This window comes from Dermochelys coriacea, chromosome 10 (assembly GCF_009764565.3).
Source record: "Dermochelys coriacea isolate rDerCor1 chromosome 10, rDerCor1.pri.v4, whole genome shotgun sequence".
NCBI lineage: Eukaryota > Metazoa > Chordata > Testudines > Dermochelyidae > Dermochelys > Dermochelys coriacea.
In genome coordinates this window covers 44,312,940-44,333,138 of record NC_050077.1, presented here as the reverse complement: position 1 = coordinate 44,333,138, position 20,199 = coordinate 44,312,940, and the positions used below count along the sequence as shown (strand labels likewise).

The window sequence follows — 20,199 nt, the reverse complement described above, 5'->3', positions numbered from 1 at the left end:
ATACCATTCTCTCACTAGAAGGGAAAACCTATAATGACAGCAGGTCATAAGAGAGACCCAAGTTTGGGTCCCATCTATCTCAGAGTTGTGAAGAATATGTATTAAGGTTATAACAACCAACAAAAATGCACTTTTATGTAGAAATCCATGATTAAATAGAGTCTTCCTGACTAGTGATTTGAATCAATCTGATTTAAATCAAATCCACCCTGATTTCATTCTATTTGGGTACAGTCCACCTCCCCCTACAATAGCACCTGTACAAGATTCCATTTGTATCCTGTTATAAAAACAATCCCTCAGGCTACTAGAATAAAATGAAAAATAGGCATGAAAAATATAGTCTATCATTTTTTCATGGTGATAATCTCATTCCAAAGTCAGATAAGAAATAAGAACAGTTTCATATGGATTTCACTCCTGAGAGCCTTTGAACCCAAATTCATATTCACAGGTGAATATTAGCCTGGTCAGTTTTGAACAGCTGAATATTTTACCAGCACTGTTCAAGTTGTTAACATACATGATTAGTTGTTTAGGTATATTATGTACACTGGACCAGCACAAAACACTAGTAATGAAAATTGGAAGTCCCAGTTCTAGGTCTGGGAAGCTTTCAGCAAGATCTGAACGAGTTTCAACTGTTGTGAGTGTTCCTATGCAAAATTACGGTTTTGAGTGGAAACTATGCAGACTTTGATGGTTTAAACTGAATTTTGTTTTGAGTTACTGAGTTTGTTTAACCCTGAAAAATCAGCATTCTGAAACCATGAAAACAAAACAGAGCTATATACAGCTCCTAGTTATGGCCCAGTGCAGTACAGTGCAAATCATCATTCATTTATAACACATCCCCAATCCATATTATTTGAACACTCATTCTCCCATTAGGGATCCATCAGCGTGGAACTTCATTTGTTTTTTGAAGCCATCCATTTTTAATGTACATGTCACCTCAAGACGGGATGCAGAGATAAAGTTTCTTGACACCTTAAATGACTGCTTCTTGGAGCAGCAGGCCTTGGAACCCACCAGAGGAGAGGCAATTCTTGATTTAGTCTTAAGTGGAGCATAGGATCTGGTCCAAGAGGTGAACATAGCTGGACTGCTTGGTAATAGTGACCATAATATAAATAAATTTAATATTGCTGTGGCAGGAAAACCACCACAGCGGCCCAACACGGTAGCATTTAATTTCAGAAAGAGGAACTACACAAAAATGAGGAGGTTAATTAAACAGAAATTAAAGAGAACAGTGCTAAAAATGAAATCTCTGCAAGCTGCGTGGCAACTTTTTAAAGATACCATAATAGAGGCTCGACTTAAATGTATATCCTAAATGAAAACATACAGTAAGAGAACCAAAAAAGAGCCACCCTGGCTAAACAAAGTAAAAAGCAGTGAGAGGCAAAAAGGCATCCTTTAAAAAGTGGAAATAAAATCCTCGTGAGGAAAATAGGAAGGAGCATAAACACTGGCAAATGAAGTGTAAAAATACAATCAGGAAGGCCAAAAAAGAAGAGGAACAGTTAGCCAAAGACTCAAAAACTAGCATTTTTTTTTAAGTACATCAGAAGCAGGAAGCCTGCTAATCAACCAGTGGGGCCACCGGATGATCGAGATGCTAAACGAGCACTCCAGGATGATAAGGCCATTGCAGAAAAACTAAATTAATTCTTTATATCTGTCTTCACGGCTGAGGATGTGAGGGAGATTCCAAACCCGAGCCATTCTTTTTAGGTGACAGATCTGAGGAACTGTCCCAGATCGAGGTATCAGAGAAGGTTTTGGAACAAATTGATAAATTAAGCATCAATAAGACACCAGGACCAGATGGTATTCATCCAAGAGTTCTGAAGGAACTCGAATGTGAAATTGCAGGACTGTAGTCTGTAACCTAACATTTAAATCAGCTTCTGTACCAGATGACTGGAAGATAGCTAATGTGACACCAATTTTTTTTTTTTTTAAAAGAGCTCCATTGGTGATCCTGGCAATTACAGGCCTGTAAGCCTGACTTCAGTACAAGGCAAACTGGTTCAAACTATAACAAAGAACAATATTGTCAGACATATAAATGAACATAAGTTGTTGAGGAAGAGTCAACATGATTTTAGTAAAGGGAAATCATGCCTCACCTATCTACTAGAATTCTTTGAGGGGGTCAACAAGCATGTGGATCAAGGGGATCCAGTGTATTTAGATTTTCAGAAAGCCTTTGACAAGGTCCCTCACCAAAGGCTCTTACACAAAGTAAGCTGCCACGGGATCAGAGGGAACATGCTCTCATGGATTGGTAACTGGTTAAAAGATAGGAAACCAAGGGTAGGAATAAATGGTGAGTTTTCAAAATGGAGAGTGGTAAATAGTTGTCCCCCAGGGGTCTGTACTAGGACCAGTCCTAGTCAACATATTCATACATGATCCAGAAAAAGGGGTAAACAGTGAGGTGGCAAAATATGCAGATGATACAAAATTACTAAGGATAGTTAAGTCTGAGGCAGACTGCGAAGAGCTACAAAAGGATCTCTCAAAACTGGGTGACTGGGCAACAAAACGGCAGATGAAATTTCATGTTGATAAATTCAAAGTAATGTACATTGGAAAGCACAATCCCAATTATACATATAAAATGATGGGGTCTAAATTAACTGTTACCACTCAGGAGTCATTATGGATAGTTCTCTGAAAACAACCACTCAATGTGCAGCAGCAGTCAAAAAAGCAAACAGAATGCTGGGAATAATTAAGAAAGGGGTATATAATAGGACAGAAAAATATCATGTCTCTATATAAATCCATGGTATGCCCACATCTTGAATACTGTATGCAGATGTGGTCACCCCATCTCAAAAAAGATATATTGGAAAAGGTTCAGAAAAAGGAAACAAAAATTATTAGAGGTATGGAATGGCTTCTGTATGAGGAGAGAATAATAAGACTGGGACTTTTCAGGTTGGAAAAGAGACGGCTAAGGGGGGATCTGATAGAGGTCTATAAAATAATGACTGGTGTAGAGAAAGTAGATAAGGAAGTGTTGTTTACTCCTTCTCATAACACAAGAACTAGGGTCACCAAGCAAAATTAATAGGCAACAGGCTTAAAACAAATAAAAGGAAATATTTCTTCACACAACGCATAGTCAACCTGTGGAACTCCTTGCCAGACGATGTTGTGAAGGCCAAGACTATAACAGGGTTCCAAAAAGAACTAGATAAATTCATGGAGGATAGGTCCATCAATGGCTATTAGCCACGATGGGCAGGAATGGTGTCCCTAGCCTCTGTTTTTCAGGAGCTGGGAATGAGCGACAGGGAATGGATCACTTGGTGATTGCCTGTTCCATTCATTCCTTCTGGGGCATCTGGCATGGGCCACTATCAGAAAACAGGATACTGGGCTAGACGAACCTTTGGTCTGATCCAGTAGGGCTATTTTTATGTTCTTAAATGGCTATAATCTATAGAGAACCTCAAGACGTGTTCTTGGAAAGAAAAAACCGAAAGGTGCTATGACAAATGGTGTTGGTGATCTACCAGGTAGCAGTCTATGCAGATACTATACTTCTACTGCTACTGTTTTGAATTTCTACAGCATCTTTTATTCAAGATCTTCACAATGCTTTAAAACAAAAGGCATGAAATTTCACACTACATCCAAACATGGTTCTCCAGGGTATCCCTACTGAGGATAATTCTCTCTCTCTCTCTCATAAGCAGGAATTTTGGCATTTTCTTTAATCTTTGTGCAATCCTATGTATCAGCTTACAATGGAAATCACAAAAGATTCCAATTGCCCATGAATGGATTTAAGAAGTTTTACAGAGTGCCACCGATGACTAATTATTTGAGGACTGAAAAATAACACATTTAAAAAAAAAAGTTAAGCTTTGGCTAAATAGAAGTAGTGTACATAATACAATGAAAATAAATCTATCATTTTTCATAGGTATGTGACACACACTGTACCCATATGTTCACCCCTTCTATAGGACTATGATAAGTTTTGTACAAAGTGTGCTGTGGTGCCCCACCCCATGAGAAAAACGGCTGGAACAGGCCAGAGAGGCTGCGCAGACCAGCAGCCAATCAACAAGGCCTATAGAGAGCCAATCAGGGCTGGGCTAGGCCCTATATAAAGGCTGCCTAGCAGAGAAGAGGGAAATCTCTCCCTGGCTTCTGAGGGAAGGAGCTAGCACCTTGGACAGAGCAGTGCTGGGCAGGATCCAGGGAGCAGAGGAGAGCTCCAGCCCAGTTACCTGCCAGGCTGCGCCCCTGCCAAGAAGGATCGAGAAGGTGCACAGGGCCAAAAGGGAAGTGGCCCAGGGAAGACAGGAGAATAAGAGGGGGGAGAGAAGAAGGGCCGAGAGAGTCTGCCACTAGAGGGTCCCTGGATCGGGACTCAGAGTAGTGGGTGGGCCTGGATCCCCCCCTTCCTCCATTATACTACACCTGGCCACAGAGGAATGTGGCAAGACAGACTGCAACTTGCCCCTGAGCTGAGGGGCTAGACTTTGGGGCTGTGGTTGGCCAATGAGGCAGGTGCAAGCCAAAAGACTGCTGTTAACTCCTTGCCCCCAGAAGGGGGTGAGACTGGAGTAGTGGGCACTGCTAGAGGGCACAGTCCTGAAGAGGATGCTGCCGAGCAGGGAGCAACACTGATCCCAGGGCAGCAGAACAGCCAATGGGCAAGACACCATGCGCCGAAGGCGCTCCTCAGCTGACAACAGTTAATTCCTGGAGCAACCAGCGGGAGGCACCAGCGGTGGTGAGTTGTGACCCATCACATATGCCTTGTGAGATTCATTTGAAACTCAATTTTCTGATTATTGTACTGGTACAATGTGTGTGTCAACATTGTACGTGAAGTTATAAGAGTCTACTGCTACTGTATCATATTACTAAGCCTTGGTCTACAATAGGAGTTGAGGTCGAATTTAGCAGTGATAAATCTATCTAACCCTGCACCCATCCACACGATGAAGCCCTTTTTTTTTTTTTTGACTTAAAGGGCTCTTAAAATCGATTTCCTTACTCCTCCCTCGACAAGGGGATTAGCGCTGAAATCTGCCTTACCAGGTCGAATTTGGGGCACTGTGGACAAAATTAGAGGGTATTGGCCACCGTGAGCTATCCCAGAGTGCTTCATTGTGACCGCTCTGGACAGTGCTCTCAACTCAGATGCAGTGGCCAGGTAGACAGGAAAAGGCCCGCAAACTTTTGAATTTCAATTTCCTGTTTGGCCTGCGTGGCAAGCTGCAGGTGAGTGCAGAGCTGATCAGCAGAGGTGACCATGCAGAGCTCATCAGCAGAGCTGACCATGATGGAGTCCCAGAATTGCAAAAGAACTCCAGCATGGACCGAACGGGAGGTATGGGATCTGATCACTGTATGGGGAGAGGAATCCGTGCTATCAGAACTACATTCCAGTTTTTGAAATGCCAAAACATTTGTCAAAATCTCCCAGGGCATGAAGGACAAAAGCCATAATAGGGACTCGAAGCAGTGCCGTGTGAAACTTAAGGAGCTGAGGCAAGCCTACCAGAAAACCAGAGAGGCTAACGGCCGCTCCGGGTCAGAGCCCCAAACATGCCGCTTCTATGATGAGCTACATGCCATTTTAGGGGGTTCAGCCACCACAACCCCAGCCATGTTGTTTGACTCCTTCAATGGAGATGGAGGCAACACGGAAGCAGATTTTGGGGATGAGGAAGATTGCTCACAGCAAGCAAGCAGAGAAACCAGTTTTCCCGACAGCCAGGAACTGTTTCTCACCCTGGACCTGGAGCCAGTACCTCCCAAACCCACCCAAAGCTGCCTCCCGGACCCACCAGGCGGAGAAGGGACCTCTGGTGAGTGTACCTTTTTAAAATACTATACATGGTTTAAAAGCAAGCATGTTTAATGATTAATTTGCCCTGGCATTCGTGGCTCTCCTGGATGTACTCCCAAAGCCTTTGCAAAAGGTTTCTGGGGAGGGCAGCCTTATTCTATCCACCATAGTAAGACACTACCACTCCAGCCCAGTAGCATGTACTCGGGAATCATTGCAGAACAAAGCATTGCAGTGTATGTTTGCTGGCATTCAAACAACATCCGTTCTTTATCTCTCTGTGTTATCCTCAGGAGAGATATATCATTCATAGTCACCTGGTTGAAATAGGGTGCTTTTCTTAACGGGACATTCAGAGGTGCCCGTTCCTGCTGGGCTGTTTGCCTGTAGCTGAACAGAAATGTTCCCCGCTGTTAGCCACAGGGAAGTGGGAGGGGCTAGTCACGTGATGTGGGGAGGCAAAATGTGACCTTGGAACGAAAGCACATGTGCTATGTATGTAATGTTAACAGCAAGGTTTACCATGAAAGAATGTACCCATTGTTCTATAAAATGTCTTTTAAAATACCACTGTCCCTTTTTTTTCCTCTACCAGTTGCATCTGTTTCAAGGATCACAGGATCTTCTCCTTCCCAGAGGCTAGCGAAGATTAGAAGGCGAAAAAAAACGCACTCACGATGAAACGTTCTCTAAGCTCATGCTGTCCTCCCACACTGACAGAACACAGACAAATGCGTGGAGGCAGACAATGTCAGAGTGCAGGAAAGCACAAAATGACTGGGAGGAGAGGTGGCGGGCTGAAGCTGAAAGGCGGTGGCAGCGTGATGAGAGGAGGCAGGATTCAATGCTGAGGCTGCTGGAGGATCAAACTAATATGCTCCAGCATATGGTTGAGCTACAGGACAGGCAGCTGGAGCACAGACCGCCGCTACAGCCCCTGTGTAACCAACTGCCCTCCTCCCCAAGTTCCATAGCCGCCTCCTCACCCAGATGCCCAAGAACACGGTGGGGGGGCCTCCGGCCACCCAGCCACTCCACCACAGAGGATTGCCCAAGCAACAGAAGGCTAGCATTCAATAAGTTTTAAACTTTTAAAGTGCTGTGTGGCCTTGTCCTTCCTTCCTCCACCACCCCTCCTGGGCTACCTTGGTAGTTATCCCCCTGTTTGTGTGATGAGTTAATAAAGAATGCAAGAATGTGAAGCAACAATGACTATTGCCTATGCAAGTGGTGATCAAAGGGAGGAGGGGAGGGTGGTTAGCTTACAGGGAAATAGAGTGAACAAGGGGCGGGAAGTTTCATCAAGGAGAAACAAACAGAACTTTCACACCATAGCCTGGCCAATCATGAAACTGTTTTTCAAAGCTTCTCTGATGCACACTGCACCCTCCTGCGCTCTTCTAACCGCCCTGGTGTCTGGCTGTGCGTAACCAGTGGCCCGGCGATTTGCCTCAACCTCCCACCCAGCCATAAACCGACCGGCAGCTCCTTTATCTCCTTCCGAGAGGTCTTCCGCGAGACCTCTCCGGGCTGCTGGTCTTCTACCAGGACCTCCTCCGGACCTGGAAACTCTTTTCAACGACCAGGTCCGTGGCGGCCACTGAGGGGGCAGATCTCCTCACGGAGCCCCTGCTACACAACCCCCAGCTCCGTGTGCAAGTGGCAGAGTCCCGCTCGGTGCGCCAGAGGTTGATCCTGGCAGAGGTCACAAGAGTCGGAGACCTCCTGGACTGTGACCGGGGAGACTGGCTGGATCCCCTGACGCTCGCTCAGCGCATGGGGCTTTCCAGACCTTGTACTCCCCAGCACATACTTCAGGAGGTGAAGGCCGCTTTGCCGCCCGCTGCTCTGGTTCATCTCGACCGGATCCTGCACGAGGGCACGCCCCGCCCACCCGTTACCCCAGGCCCGCCAGACCTTTTAATTGGACCCCTGCCCCGTGGACCCAACTGACCCCTTCACTAGAAGCTGGCTGCATGAGATGCAGCCAGTCTGCTTTCAAACCGCGCCAAGAAAACATCTCTACACACTCGTGCTCCACACCCTTCATGCCCGCACCCTCGTGTCCCGCCCCGATACAAAATGGCAGGACCTCCTGCCACTTTGGAGGGTGAGGAGCCCCAGTGGGCCAGCCTATATTCCACCTTAGTCCCAAGGCCCACCGGCGATGTCAGTTGGCGGCTCCTTCACGGAGCCGTGAGCACGGGTGTATACTTGGCGCGGTTCACTTCAATCCCAGACACCTGCCCCTTTTGCGGCGTGAGGGATACCCTGGCACATGTATACCTGGAGTGTGCCAGGCTGCAGCCTCTATTCCGGCTCCTCACCAATATCTTATTACGTTTTTGGTTGCACTTCTCCCCTCACCTTCTCATTTATCCACTCCCTATCCATGGCCCCACAAAGTCATGGGATCTCCTGGTCAACCTCCTCCTGGCCCTAGCTAAAATGGCCATCTACAAAACCAGAGTGAGGAGGTTGGCCGACAGAGTCTCCTGTGACTGTGGGGCCTATTTCCGATCCTCGGTCCATTCACGTATCTGGGCAGAGTTCCTCTGGGCGGCGTCCTCTGACTCCCTTGACACCTTTGAGGAGCAGTGGGTGCTGTCCGGGGTTCTCTGCTCGGTGTCCCCATCCGGTTCCCTTCGTTTGACCCTTTGACTGCACTCCTGTCCCTGTTATTTTATTAGTTGTCCCCCAGAATTTTTTGGGTATCTAGGTCCTGTGGATCCCCTTTTAGGCTGTGGGGGATCCTTTAGCAGTGGACGGGCTTCACCCGCCCCCTTCCCAGATCCCAATAAGACCCAGCCATAAACATCTCCCCCTTACTCTCACAGATATTGTGGAACACAGTAGTAGTAGTAATAGTGGGAATATTGATTTCGCTGAGGTCTAACCGAGTCAGTAAACTGCGCCAGCGCACTTTTAAACATCCAAATGCACATTCTACCACCATTCTGCACTTGCTCAGCCTGTAGTTGAACAGCTCCTGATTACTGTCCAGGCTGCCTGTGTATGGCTTCATGAGCCATGGCATTAAGGGGTAGGCTGGGTCCCCAAAGATAACTATAAGCATTTCAACATACCAAACGGTTATTTTCTGGTCTGGGAATAAAGTCCATTCCTGCAGCTTTTGATTCAGTTGGAGATGATTCTCAAAGACGAGAAAGAACTATAAGAGGAGAGAGAGCAGGCCCCAAATCATTCCTCCCTTTCTCGCTACCCACAGCATCCACAACACCTGAAGAACAATGCTAATACATCCTTTAAGTTAAGGATTCTGACTGAAAGGAATTCATCCAGTAAGACTGCTATAATGTGCTGAGACCTTTGCTTTGAATTCACTTGGTTTTTTAAGTTAGGCATTAGTTGTGTTTTATTTTCTTTTAACCAATTCTCATTCTTATGCCTCATTACTTGTAGTCACTTAAAATCTTTCTGTAGTTAATTTGTTTTATTGTTTTATCTAAACCAGTGTCTTTGGATTGGGAAACTCCATTTGGGATAACAGGATTTGTGCATATGATTTTCTATTAATAAAATTATGGATTTTATATGAGCTTGTATTATCCAGGAGGTAGCTGGGCAGTAAAAAGTGCATGTTTCTGGGGAAAGTCTGGGCCTGGGAATTTACTAGTGTTGCTCTGGAGTGTAATTCATGAGTTGCTGGCTACAGCACTCAAACAATATAACCAGGAGTAACTTACATGCTGGAGGCTATGTGTGAGCAGACCAGGAGTGGTAGCTCTCACAGCAAAGCAGTGTAAAAGGCACCCCAGGTTGGAGAACTGAGGGGACACAGCTGTTCGTTGGTCCAGTTTGTACCCTGGGTAATGTCACAGTAGGTAAAATCAAAGCCCTGCTAGATGTTGCAAGAATCTGCATGAAATTCCTGGTATAGTCATTTCACTGAAGAAACATTAAATTGAAAAAACAGGTCTACTTCTTCCCTGATGTACAAGGTCACACCAATCTCAATGAGAGCTGCATGTGTGTATCTGACACTAGAATTTGGCATCAGTTAAACCTTGACTCCACTGTGAAGTAACAATGCATATTTATATGTGGATCAGCTTAGTCACTGATGTTTAGAGACCTGCCTAACTTCCACACTGAATCAGTGGTAAAGCTGGGAATAGACCCCAGAAGTCCTAACTCCCTGAGTCATCTGTTCTAATTACTAGACATGCTGGCATTCCAAAGCTCCCATCATAGAGTCATGGGGCACCGAGCTGTTGGAGTTGATGTTTTTTTGATGGACTGAGTAATTAAAGATTAAAGGAGGAAGCACAGTCTTGTGGGTAGAGTACAAGGCTAAGAGTTCTGAGATTTGGGTTCAATCCCCACACTAACACCTATTTTACTATACGATCTTGGCTACTCACTTCTCCTCTCTGCCTCAGTTTCAAAATCTGTAAAAGAGGGATAATACTACTTTCCTCACAAGGGTGTGGTGAAAATTAATTAGCTAGTTTGTTATATTTTTAATGTGCACCAAGACTCCCAAAGGAAATACCTATAGCTAAGTCTTACGCCTAAAAGGTCATCTGGCATGCTAATGTAGCCTTCTCACCTAAAATTATTTTCTTATTAAACAAGAAGTGATTTCATGATTCACAACTGGTATAGCCTCTGATAGTTTCCATGACCTTCCCTTGAGTAGAAACACTACAAAAAAGGCAAAACTCTTTGCCCACCATGTTTTGCTTAAAATAAAGTTCCAATTCAGTATCTGACATATGTATTAATTTTAATACAATATGAAAGTGGGTTAGAATCCTTTCACTTTTACAGCATGATTCACTGTGAGCTTGGAGACGGAGAGATGAGAAATGCCGTAAGTACTACTGTTATTAAGATAAATGCTTAGTAATAAACAGCAAATAGCAGGCAATATCATTCTTCATAAAAGTCACAGGAAGAGTATAATTAAAAATCATGCCTATACGTCCATAACAGCACATATGATGCAAAATGGATGCAGTATACGTTAAAAATATAATACGACCTTTCCTGAAAAGTCAAGATTTATTTTCTTAACTTGTAGTGAAGGTAGTCAGACCAAAGATATTTAGATTATTATTAATTTATTTGTATCACCATAGCACATATGAGCCCTAGTCATGGATCAGACCCCATACAGCTAGGCACTTTACAAACACAGAACAAAAAGATAGTTCCTGGCCTTAAATGCTCAGAGGAAGTCCAATTTTTTTCTCCTCCATACTCCACTAAGAGCTAGATCTGCCTATCAAAGATAGGCAATTTCAATGAATTATTATTTCATCAGAAAATACAGTTTCAGCTGCTCAAAGATTTTTATGCTGACGTAAAGGAATTTAAAGTAATGAGACTAGCTACTGTGATAAGAGTATGCTAATGACATCTACTTTACTGTGACTGTCATGTTATTTTCATGCCAGCTACAAATGTATGATTTCATAGATTCATAGATATTAAGGATACTAAACAGTTTGGTAGCTTGTTTAAGATCATTGCTTTGGTACAGTCAGACCAGATTAATCTGAATATTTTTATAAATGCCGTTTTGACTCAGATTAAGCAAAATTGGTTAATCCTTTGGAACCTAGAACTTCCTCAAAAGAAAGTGCTTTCAATTTTTATCAGCAGTAAAGAACCCATGCACGACTCAGCGCTGCACCAATTTTCAAGCCACTTAGCAAATTCCTGGCTCCACAAACGACATACACCACTCTGACGACTGATAAATATACTCCGTCACTTAATTTAAAAAAAATTAAATTAAGACATAATATAGGAGTTTAAATAGTGCATTAACTGAGGACAAGTTTCTGATGTGAAGTTTGGATGTCCCTAATCAGTTAGGAGGAGCCACTAAGAATAAGATGCTTCTCTCGGTTCTGGCCACAGTGGCAGCATTTATTAGGAGGAGCCACTAAGAATAAGATGGTTTCAGAGTAGCAGCCGTGTTAGTCTGTATCCGCAAAAAGAACAGGAGTACTTGTGGCACCTTAGAGACTAACAAATTTATTTGAGCATAAGCTTTACAGCCCACTTCATCGGATGCATAGAATGGAACATATAGTAAGAAGATATACATTAGCCACGCCATCAGTGGCTCGTTCACTTGCACATCTACCAATGTGATATGTGCCAGCAATACCCCTCTGCCATGTACATTGGCCAAACCACACAGAATCTCCGCAAAAGAATAAATGGACACAAATCTGACATCAGGAATCGTAACATTCAAAAACCGGTAGGAGAACACTTCAACCTCTCTGGCCACTCAGTAACAGATTTAAAGGTGGCAATTTTGCAACAGAAAAGCTTCAAAAACAGACTCCAACAAGAAACTGCTGAGCTTGAATTAATATGCAAACTAGAAACCATTAACTTGGGTTTGAATAGAGACTGGGAGTGGCTGGGTCATTACACATGTTGAATCTATTTCCCCATGTTAAGTATCCTCACACCTTCTTGTCAACTGTCTAAATGGGCCATCTTGATTATCACTACAAAAGTTTTTTTTCTCCTGAAAATAACTCATCTTAATCAATTAGCCTCTTGCTCCATCTTTTCATGTTCTCTGTGTGCGCGCGCACACACACACACACACACACACACACACACACACACAACATATATATATTTTCTTACTATATATTCCATTCTATGCATCCGATGAAGTGGGCTGTAGCCCACGAAAACTTACGCTCAAATAAATGTTAGTCTCTAAGGTGCCACAAATACTCCTGTTCTTTTTATGGATATGATGCTTCTATCGGTTCTGGTCACAGTGGCAGGATTTCAAAGAGGTATGGTATTTGTGGATAAGCATTAGCATATGGTGTTGCATAGGCCCTGGAACACCATCTGAGCATCCTGCTGTATTAAAATCAATCTCAAATGCAAAATAAGTGGGGGTCCCAGGCACAGACTCCACACGAAGCATCCCAAAAGCCATGCAATCTGAAAGATTACCACTAATCCACTGTGTATGAACCCAAAGAATTCCTGAAAGCCCTGAAATAATGGGGCAATTTTGTACACTGTTTTACTTTTATTGGGGGACATTTGGCTTCTACAGCTTTGTTTCTATCCCTAAAGAGGCCACTCCTTACAATAGGGGTAGGTAAACTACGGCCCACGGGCTGGATCCGGCCCGTCAGGAATGCCATCCTCATGGCACCGTGGGCACTACGCCGCTCCCAGAAGCAGCCAGAACCATGTCCTTGCGGCCCCGGGGGGAGGGAGGGGGCAAAGGGCTCCGTGCTCTGCGCTCCAGGAGCAGAGCAGGGCCAGGGCAGGCCTACCGGAGCCTTGCTGCGCACTGCTGCCACCCCGGAGCCACTCAAGGTAACTGGCACCGGGCCAGAGCCCACACCCTGCACCCTTCCTGCACACCAACCCCCTACCTTGAGCCCCCTACTGCACCCCAACACCCTGCCCTGAGCACCCTGCCACACCCCTCATGCACCTCAACCTCCTTCCGTGCCCCTCCTGCATCCCAACCCCCTGCCCTAAGCCCCTCCCACATGCCGCACCCCTCCCTGTACCCCTGCCCTGAGCCCCCTCCTGCACTCCACACCCCCTCATGCACCCCAATCCCCTGCCCTGAGCCCCTTGTACACCCTGCACCCCTCCTCCGCTCCAACCCCTTGACCCGAGTCCCTTCCTGAACACCGAACCCCCTCCCACACCCCGCACTCCCTCCTGTACCCCATCTCCATCCCCACATTCATGGCCCTGCATGGAATTTCCCCACCCAGATGTGGCCCTTGGGCCAAAAAGTTTGCCCACCCCTGCCTTACAGGCACCACACTGGTCAACTAATGCATTTTTATGTGGATGACTGACACCCTCTCCAACCAAATTAGCACTTTTTAAAAAAAATCTGTGAAGAGCAAGAAATAGTAAATCATCTCTGTGCAACTCCCAGCAACCAGCATATGGTGCCTGAGTAATGAAAAGTCAAATGTCAACACCACAGAATTAATGCAATTGCCCCCATATGATCACTAGAGACAGACTACAGTTGTTATGGTCTTGTTTTGCAATTCTAAAAAAAAAAAAAAAATTAGTCTGGTTGTGCAGAAACTAATAAGCAGTTCCTCATAGTTCGTTTCCATTCCCCAAAGCTAAGCAAAAAAAATCAATTTAGTTTAGAAAGTCAGTATGATTGACAATTTTCTTTAGGTACTGGAGGAAGTATGACTTTCGGAATCAACATTATGCATCTCTTCATGTCCAAGTTCCTGTGCAATTCCAAGTTCCTGCCTCAGCAAATACAGGGCAAATGTACAGGGTCATTTGCTGACTCAGCCAGCCAGCCAAAAAACAAAACACACATTTTCAGCAGTTCACAACTGCAAAACAGTCAATTAACCTCCAGGAATTGTAAGCAAACAAAGGCTTGGAACAAAAGGAGGTTTCAGGCTGTCATTATCCCACATTAAATAGCAAACGTGCGGGCAGTAGGAACAATGCAGGTCTCAGTTACAATCAGCTGGTACCCTGTCTTTCTGATTACCAAGGCAACAGACACCGGAATACTGGATGGCATTGCTAAAGACATTCAGATATAGAATTCCAGCTAGCTGCCCTTGTAAAATATTGTGAATGTTTCCACGTCCAAGACTACCCAATAAACCAAACAATTTTAACCCCTGTAAGATTGTGTTACCTATAAGCCATTCCCTTTAATTGTCCTATTTCTCTATTTCCCTCTATCGTCTCCTTATGGCTTTTTTTAAAAATTATCCTGCTGTTTTTAAAATGAGACCAGCAGAGGTGCTAGGTTGATTTCAAATCTGACTCCCCTCCAGGACAGCCAGAGTCACTGAGCTGCTCTTTTCATGTAAGAAATATACTTAGTGAGGGGTGAGAAATTCAGCCCTGAAGTAAGCAGGTGCAATTCTCATTGATCCCCAGCCCCTTGCCCCACAAACACTGCAGAGCAGAGTTTGCCCCAAAGATATCTGAGATAATAAATCTAACACTAGGCTATGACAGGAAATACATACACAGGCTCAGGTCCAATAAGTGAATATAGCAGGACTGCTTGGTAATAGTGACCATAATATAATTAAACGTAACATCCCTGTGGCAGGGAAAACACTACAGTGGCCCAACACAGTAGCATTTAATTTCAGAAAGGGGAACTACACAAAAATGTTAAACAGAAATTAAAAGATTTCAGAGTGGTAGCCGTGTTAGTCTGTAAGAGCAAAAACGAGGAATCCCTGTGGCACCTTAGAGACTAATAAATTTATTTGGGCGTAAGCTTTCGTGGGCTAAAACCCACTTCATCAGATGCATGGAGTGGAAAATACAGTAGGCAGATATAAATATACATCACATGAAAAGACGGAAGTTGCCTTACCACATGGGGGTTAGCGTTAATGAGCCAAGTCAATTGAGGTGGAAGTGGCCTATTCTATATTCACCCCTTCTTGTCAACTGTTGAGAATAGGCCACTTCCACCTTAATTGAATTGACTCAGTAGCACTGACCCCCCACTTGGTAAGGCAACTCCCATCTTTTCATGTGCTGTGTATTTATATCTGCCTACTGTATTTTCCACTCCGTGCATCTGATGAAGGGGGTTTTAGCCCACGAAAGCTTATGCCCAAATAAATTTGTTAGTCTCTAAGGTGCCACAAGGACTCCTCCTTGTTGGGTTGTTGTTTTTTAGAAATTAAAAGGTACAACACCAAAAGTAAAATCCCTGCAAGTTGCATGGAAACTTTTTAAAGACACCATAATAGAGGCTCAACTTAAATGTATACCCCAAATGAAAAAACATAGTAAGAGAACCAAAAAAGAGCCACCCTGGCTAAACAACAAAGTAAAAGAAGCAGTGAGAGGCAAAAAGACATCCTTTAAAATGTGGAAATAAAATCCTAGTGAGGTAAATAGAAAGGAGCATAAAGTCTGACAAATGATGTGTAAAAATATTATTAGGAAGGTCAAAAAAATTTGAAGAACAGCTAGCCAAAGACTCAAAGTAATAGGAAAAAAATTTTAAGTACATCAAAAGCAGGAACCCTGCTAAACAACCAGTGGGGCACTGGACTATCAAGATGCTAAAGGAGCACTCCAGGATAAGGCCATTGCAGAGAAACTAGATGAATTCTTTGCATTGGTCTTCATGATTGAGGATGTGAGGGAGAAGATGCTCACCTAATAAGCAGCCCATGCAGATCAATGAGCAGTAGTATAATATGATTTCTATGGTACCTCTGCTTAATAAGAGGCCAACATATTGTATACCTGCCTCAGTTTCTGAATGTTTCTGATATAGCCCGATATAAGTCCATTATAACAGCAGCATAATTTTGAGACAGCAAAGGTGAAGGACACAATAGCAAGGTCTGCTCCCAAAACGGTGTACTAATACACAGAAAAAGCACTCTGGGCCACAGCTGTGCTATCAAGATCCCAGGAGCAGACCTAGATCTAATAAGACCTCTGAATTATGCATCTGTGTACCAAATGACAGATACACTCCCTCAATAAAGAGCACAGATACCATCCTCACAGATTCTTCCAATTGCTTCCTCAGCCTACCATTACCTCAGTAACTGAACTTCAGCCAGGTAGCTCTCTTCTGTAGGACCCTTTCTTATTTGTTTGTAAAGTACCTAGCACTCTGGATGGTACATAAATAATGAAGTAAATATTAAATGATTAACATGAGAGAAATTTAGACTGAAAAGAGAATTAAGGCGTACACTCTTGCAATTATCTATAATCTCTTTCCAGGATGGTACACCCACTTGTCTGTGGGAATAGTGACCCTATTCCTTACAAAATATGAAAAACCATTACATGAGAAATGCAATGTCTAGCAGATTAACCATTCCCAATAGGGAACTTAGTTGAGGCCCTGGCTCTGAGTAATGTACAGAAAGACCTTTCATCTTCTGCCATATCACTGTACATTTAACTCAAGGCTTGTCCGTACAAGCAACTTTCCTCAAAAGGATAGAGCTATAATCTTTAATGCTGAAATCTGTCACAAATGCATAGACAAGGCTCATTTTGGAACTCCAATTTAGTCCAGATTCCTAGCTACGAGTGTGGGAACGTTGTTTGAGTTGCAGAACAGATAAAACTAGTAGCAAGGTTATGGACAGTCATCGAGACTTATCAATAACTGGGAAACATGGGAGCTTGCCTCAGAATCAAAGTGCATTTCTTTCAACCAATCACTGGTAGCCAATAAATAGTATTTGCTATACACAGAATTGGGAGGAAATAGAAGACCACATAGACAAAACACCTTTCCTAAGCATTCCCAAACAGCTTGGGAAGGTTCTCCAGAAGAAAAGATTCCAGGCACATCTCTGCTATTTAGCTTGCACAAAAAAGCCTGCCGTGGTCAGCTGAAAGAAATTCTTTGACAAAAGTGGCCAAGTGAATGAAAACTACTGCAACTGTTGGGCAATGATGCAGAATGAAATCTGGTAGTGAAAGTTGTGTAGAAAAAAAAGGAAGAGGGACCTAAAGGTTTCAAAAGAGTCGATCCCTATTTGTTGCTGCTTTCTGAATGCAAGTGGATGAGGTAGATTAACCAGCCTATCAAGATTGATGGAGCCAAGGGGACAGAATAACCTGTTTCTTTAGTTTATGTATCATACGTCACACTTATACATTGTGCTTGTTATTTCCTTGTCTGTTTCCTGATGTTAAATCAAGGAAGTCATGAGCTGTTTAAAAAAAATGGCAAAGCTTATAAGGTTCCATGTCTTGTTTATAGGGACACAATTTCCAAGGGAAATGAAGTAATTGTTTCATAAAATTGATGTAGATTTCAGATCTTGCTGTCTGCCAGATGTAAGTTAAACTAACACTGAAGTGGTTGGGCAACTGGATCTCTAAAAACCAGTGAATTGTGACAGGCAACTTCTCCTTTGCTAAAAATGTCAACACAGCTAAATGAGGGAGGTGGCAATGTACAGACAGCCAGAGGGCTAGTCAGACTCCCCAGACAGGCTAAGATTGCTTCTCATGTAATGCAGAGCTGCTATGATCTGGCAGCTGAAGAAAACTGAACTTGTATTAATTTGAGTACTAGGCAATGTGGATCTCTGTGCCTCACTTGTTTTAGTGCCCTTCATTTTTGAAAACAGAAGTACAACTTTTACCCTGATCTAACAATTGGGTCGTATTAATTAAAAGAGCAATGAGGTCAATGCATGTCCCCTCTCTGCTCCCCAGTGAAATCAAATAATTCTTTGGGCCACACATTACTCTCTAACAGTTCTAAGAATTTTGCAGTTGAATTTTCCTCTAGATAATTAGCTTTCACTTGAGAACCCCTCCTCCTCCCACCACCAAAATTATTTTCAGTTAATTGATGAAGTCAGAGGTGGGGCAGGAGGGTATTTCCAGCTTGTGGTATCGGATACAAAAAACATTTCACAGGCAAGGAAATTTCCCTTTCAAGGCCACTAAAATGGACTAATGGAATCCAAGGGTATGTCTATGCAGGGATAAAAAACCCGCAGCTGGCCCAGGTCAGCTGGTTCAGCGTCACAGGGCTCGGGTTCTAGGGCTGAAAAATTTCTATGTAGTCATTCAGACATGGGTTGGAGTCTTTTCTCTAGGACCCTGTGAGGGTGGAGGGTTCCTGAGCCCAGGCTCTGGCCCAAGCCTGAATGCCCATACAGCAATTTTTAGCCTCGCAGCCTAAGACCCACGAGCCTGAATCGGCTGACCCAGGCTAGCCATGGGTGCTTTTATCCCTGTGTAGACATACCCTAAGTAGCAACGTCCATACTTGACTAATACTGAGACAAGTTATTGTAGACCGCTACACTTAGAAAATACCATATTAATGAAGCCTTTGCAGAAACAGTCCGATCAATTGTTTAACCCAGCAAAATGGAATTAAATGACTTCCAAGATGTTGCTCTGCAGGTTTTTCTGGTGGAGGTCAATTCTTTCTTTTCCTAGCAGGCATCAATAATATAAGCAATATGCAATTGGGCTTGTAAGTCAGAGTAAGATGCTTTTGGTACATAATAAATTTAATGAATACATTTACTATGTCAGCCAATAGGACACCTAGGCACTTAACTTCATACCATTCCTGTGTGTGAACTCACCATGACACAAACATGCATGCTAAATTTTTTTTTTCCAAAATAAGATTTAAGCAGCTAAGTTAAGGAGTAACCTCTCTTTCACATAAATTGTTTAGCTACAAACAAGGAAGGTACATCTCCTGGTTATTGCGATTTGCAGACAGCATCCTAGGAACAAATCCAAGAACAGTATGGAACACAGCTTTATCATAATGGGAAACAGAAAAAGAGATCTGCAAGAGTACAAGGAGTTCATTTGTTGCTGGTCTGTGCATTTCAATGGCCAAACCCAGGCACCTACCTAGCTGGCATAAGAGTTCATCAGGTGTAGAGAAAATGGTGTAGCTGGGACCCTTGCACCCATTTCCATGAAGGACAGCACTGCCATTGTCATGGGGAGTTATTAAACTGCTTTATGTGCCTTCAAGCCTTTTTTTAAGGTGAGCCTCTATCTATGGGAAGAAGTCAAAGGAAAGGCTGGATAAAAGACTAGCCATAAGAAACCTATTCTTGAACAGTGGACCAGAGATCCACCTGCCCAGATTTCAGGTGGAAAAGATGGATACATAAGATCCTTGGACCCCATTGATGGATATGTCCATCAACAAGGAGGGTCTGTATTGCACTGTGGACTGCCATAGTTGAGAGGAGAAAGCAATGACAGTCATGGTACTCCTACCCTCCTTTTTGATTTCTTTTTATTATCTCTCTCACATGCCTGTCCTGCAAGAGAGAGAATGGGGAATTCCTCTGGGAGAGCTAAAGAGCTTTTCAGTGGAAAAATTCTTAGCACGCATTTATCCATATACCTGGCTATAAGCTGCTGGAAGGGAACATTCATCAGTATAAAATGGTGGATTCAGTAAGTATAATTTATTACGCTGCTATTTTATAACTGAATTGCTTTTATTTGCACAGGAAAAAATTGCTTCTGATTACCCAGGTCCAACTTCACATAGGCTACGTGTATATTACATGCCCCTTTTGCCACAGTGAAAAGAAAAGCTGCGCCCACAGTGCAGCTTGTAGCTACACGTCAGTGAAAGGCTCTGGCAGTGGGGAGGCCTCTGGGAAAGGCTTCAGCAGCTCCACACTGCTAGAGGCTTTCACTGCGATGAGGAAAGGCCCTGACAGGGGAGAGGTAGCTTCCCCCATCCAGACCCTATCTCCTCTGCTTGAGTCTTTCCCTGTGGTGGGGAAGAGCTCCAGGAGCAGGGAGCTGCCACTTAACATTTATGTAGCACTTTTTACCCAAACAGCTAAAAGCCCCTTACAAAGGTAGGAAAATAT

The 20,199-nt window shown here is 43.7% G+C and overlaps 1 protein-coding gene across 33 annotated transcripts in view; it reads right to left on the bottom strand.

Moving 5' to 3' along the window:
- Positions 1–20,199, bottom strand: part of MYO9A (myosin IXA) — a 471,574-nt gene that overhangs the window by 215,423 nt on the left and 235,952 nt on the right. The window contains exon 1 of one of the 33 annotated variants that reach the window (XM_043494433.1): positions 14,205–14,209. The exons of the other annotated variants lie outside the window; for them this stretch is intronic. The gene's annotated coding sequence lies outside the window, so the exon portion shown is untranslated. Of the gene's footprint in view, positions 1–14,204; positions 14,210–20,199 lie in introns of those variants that run through there. 33 annotated transcript variants of the gene reach the window in all.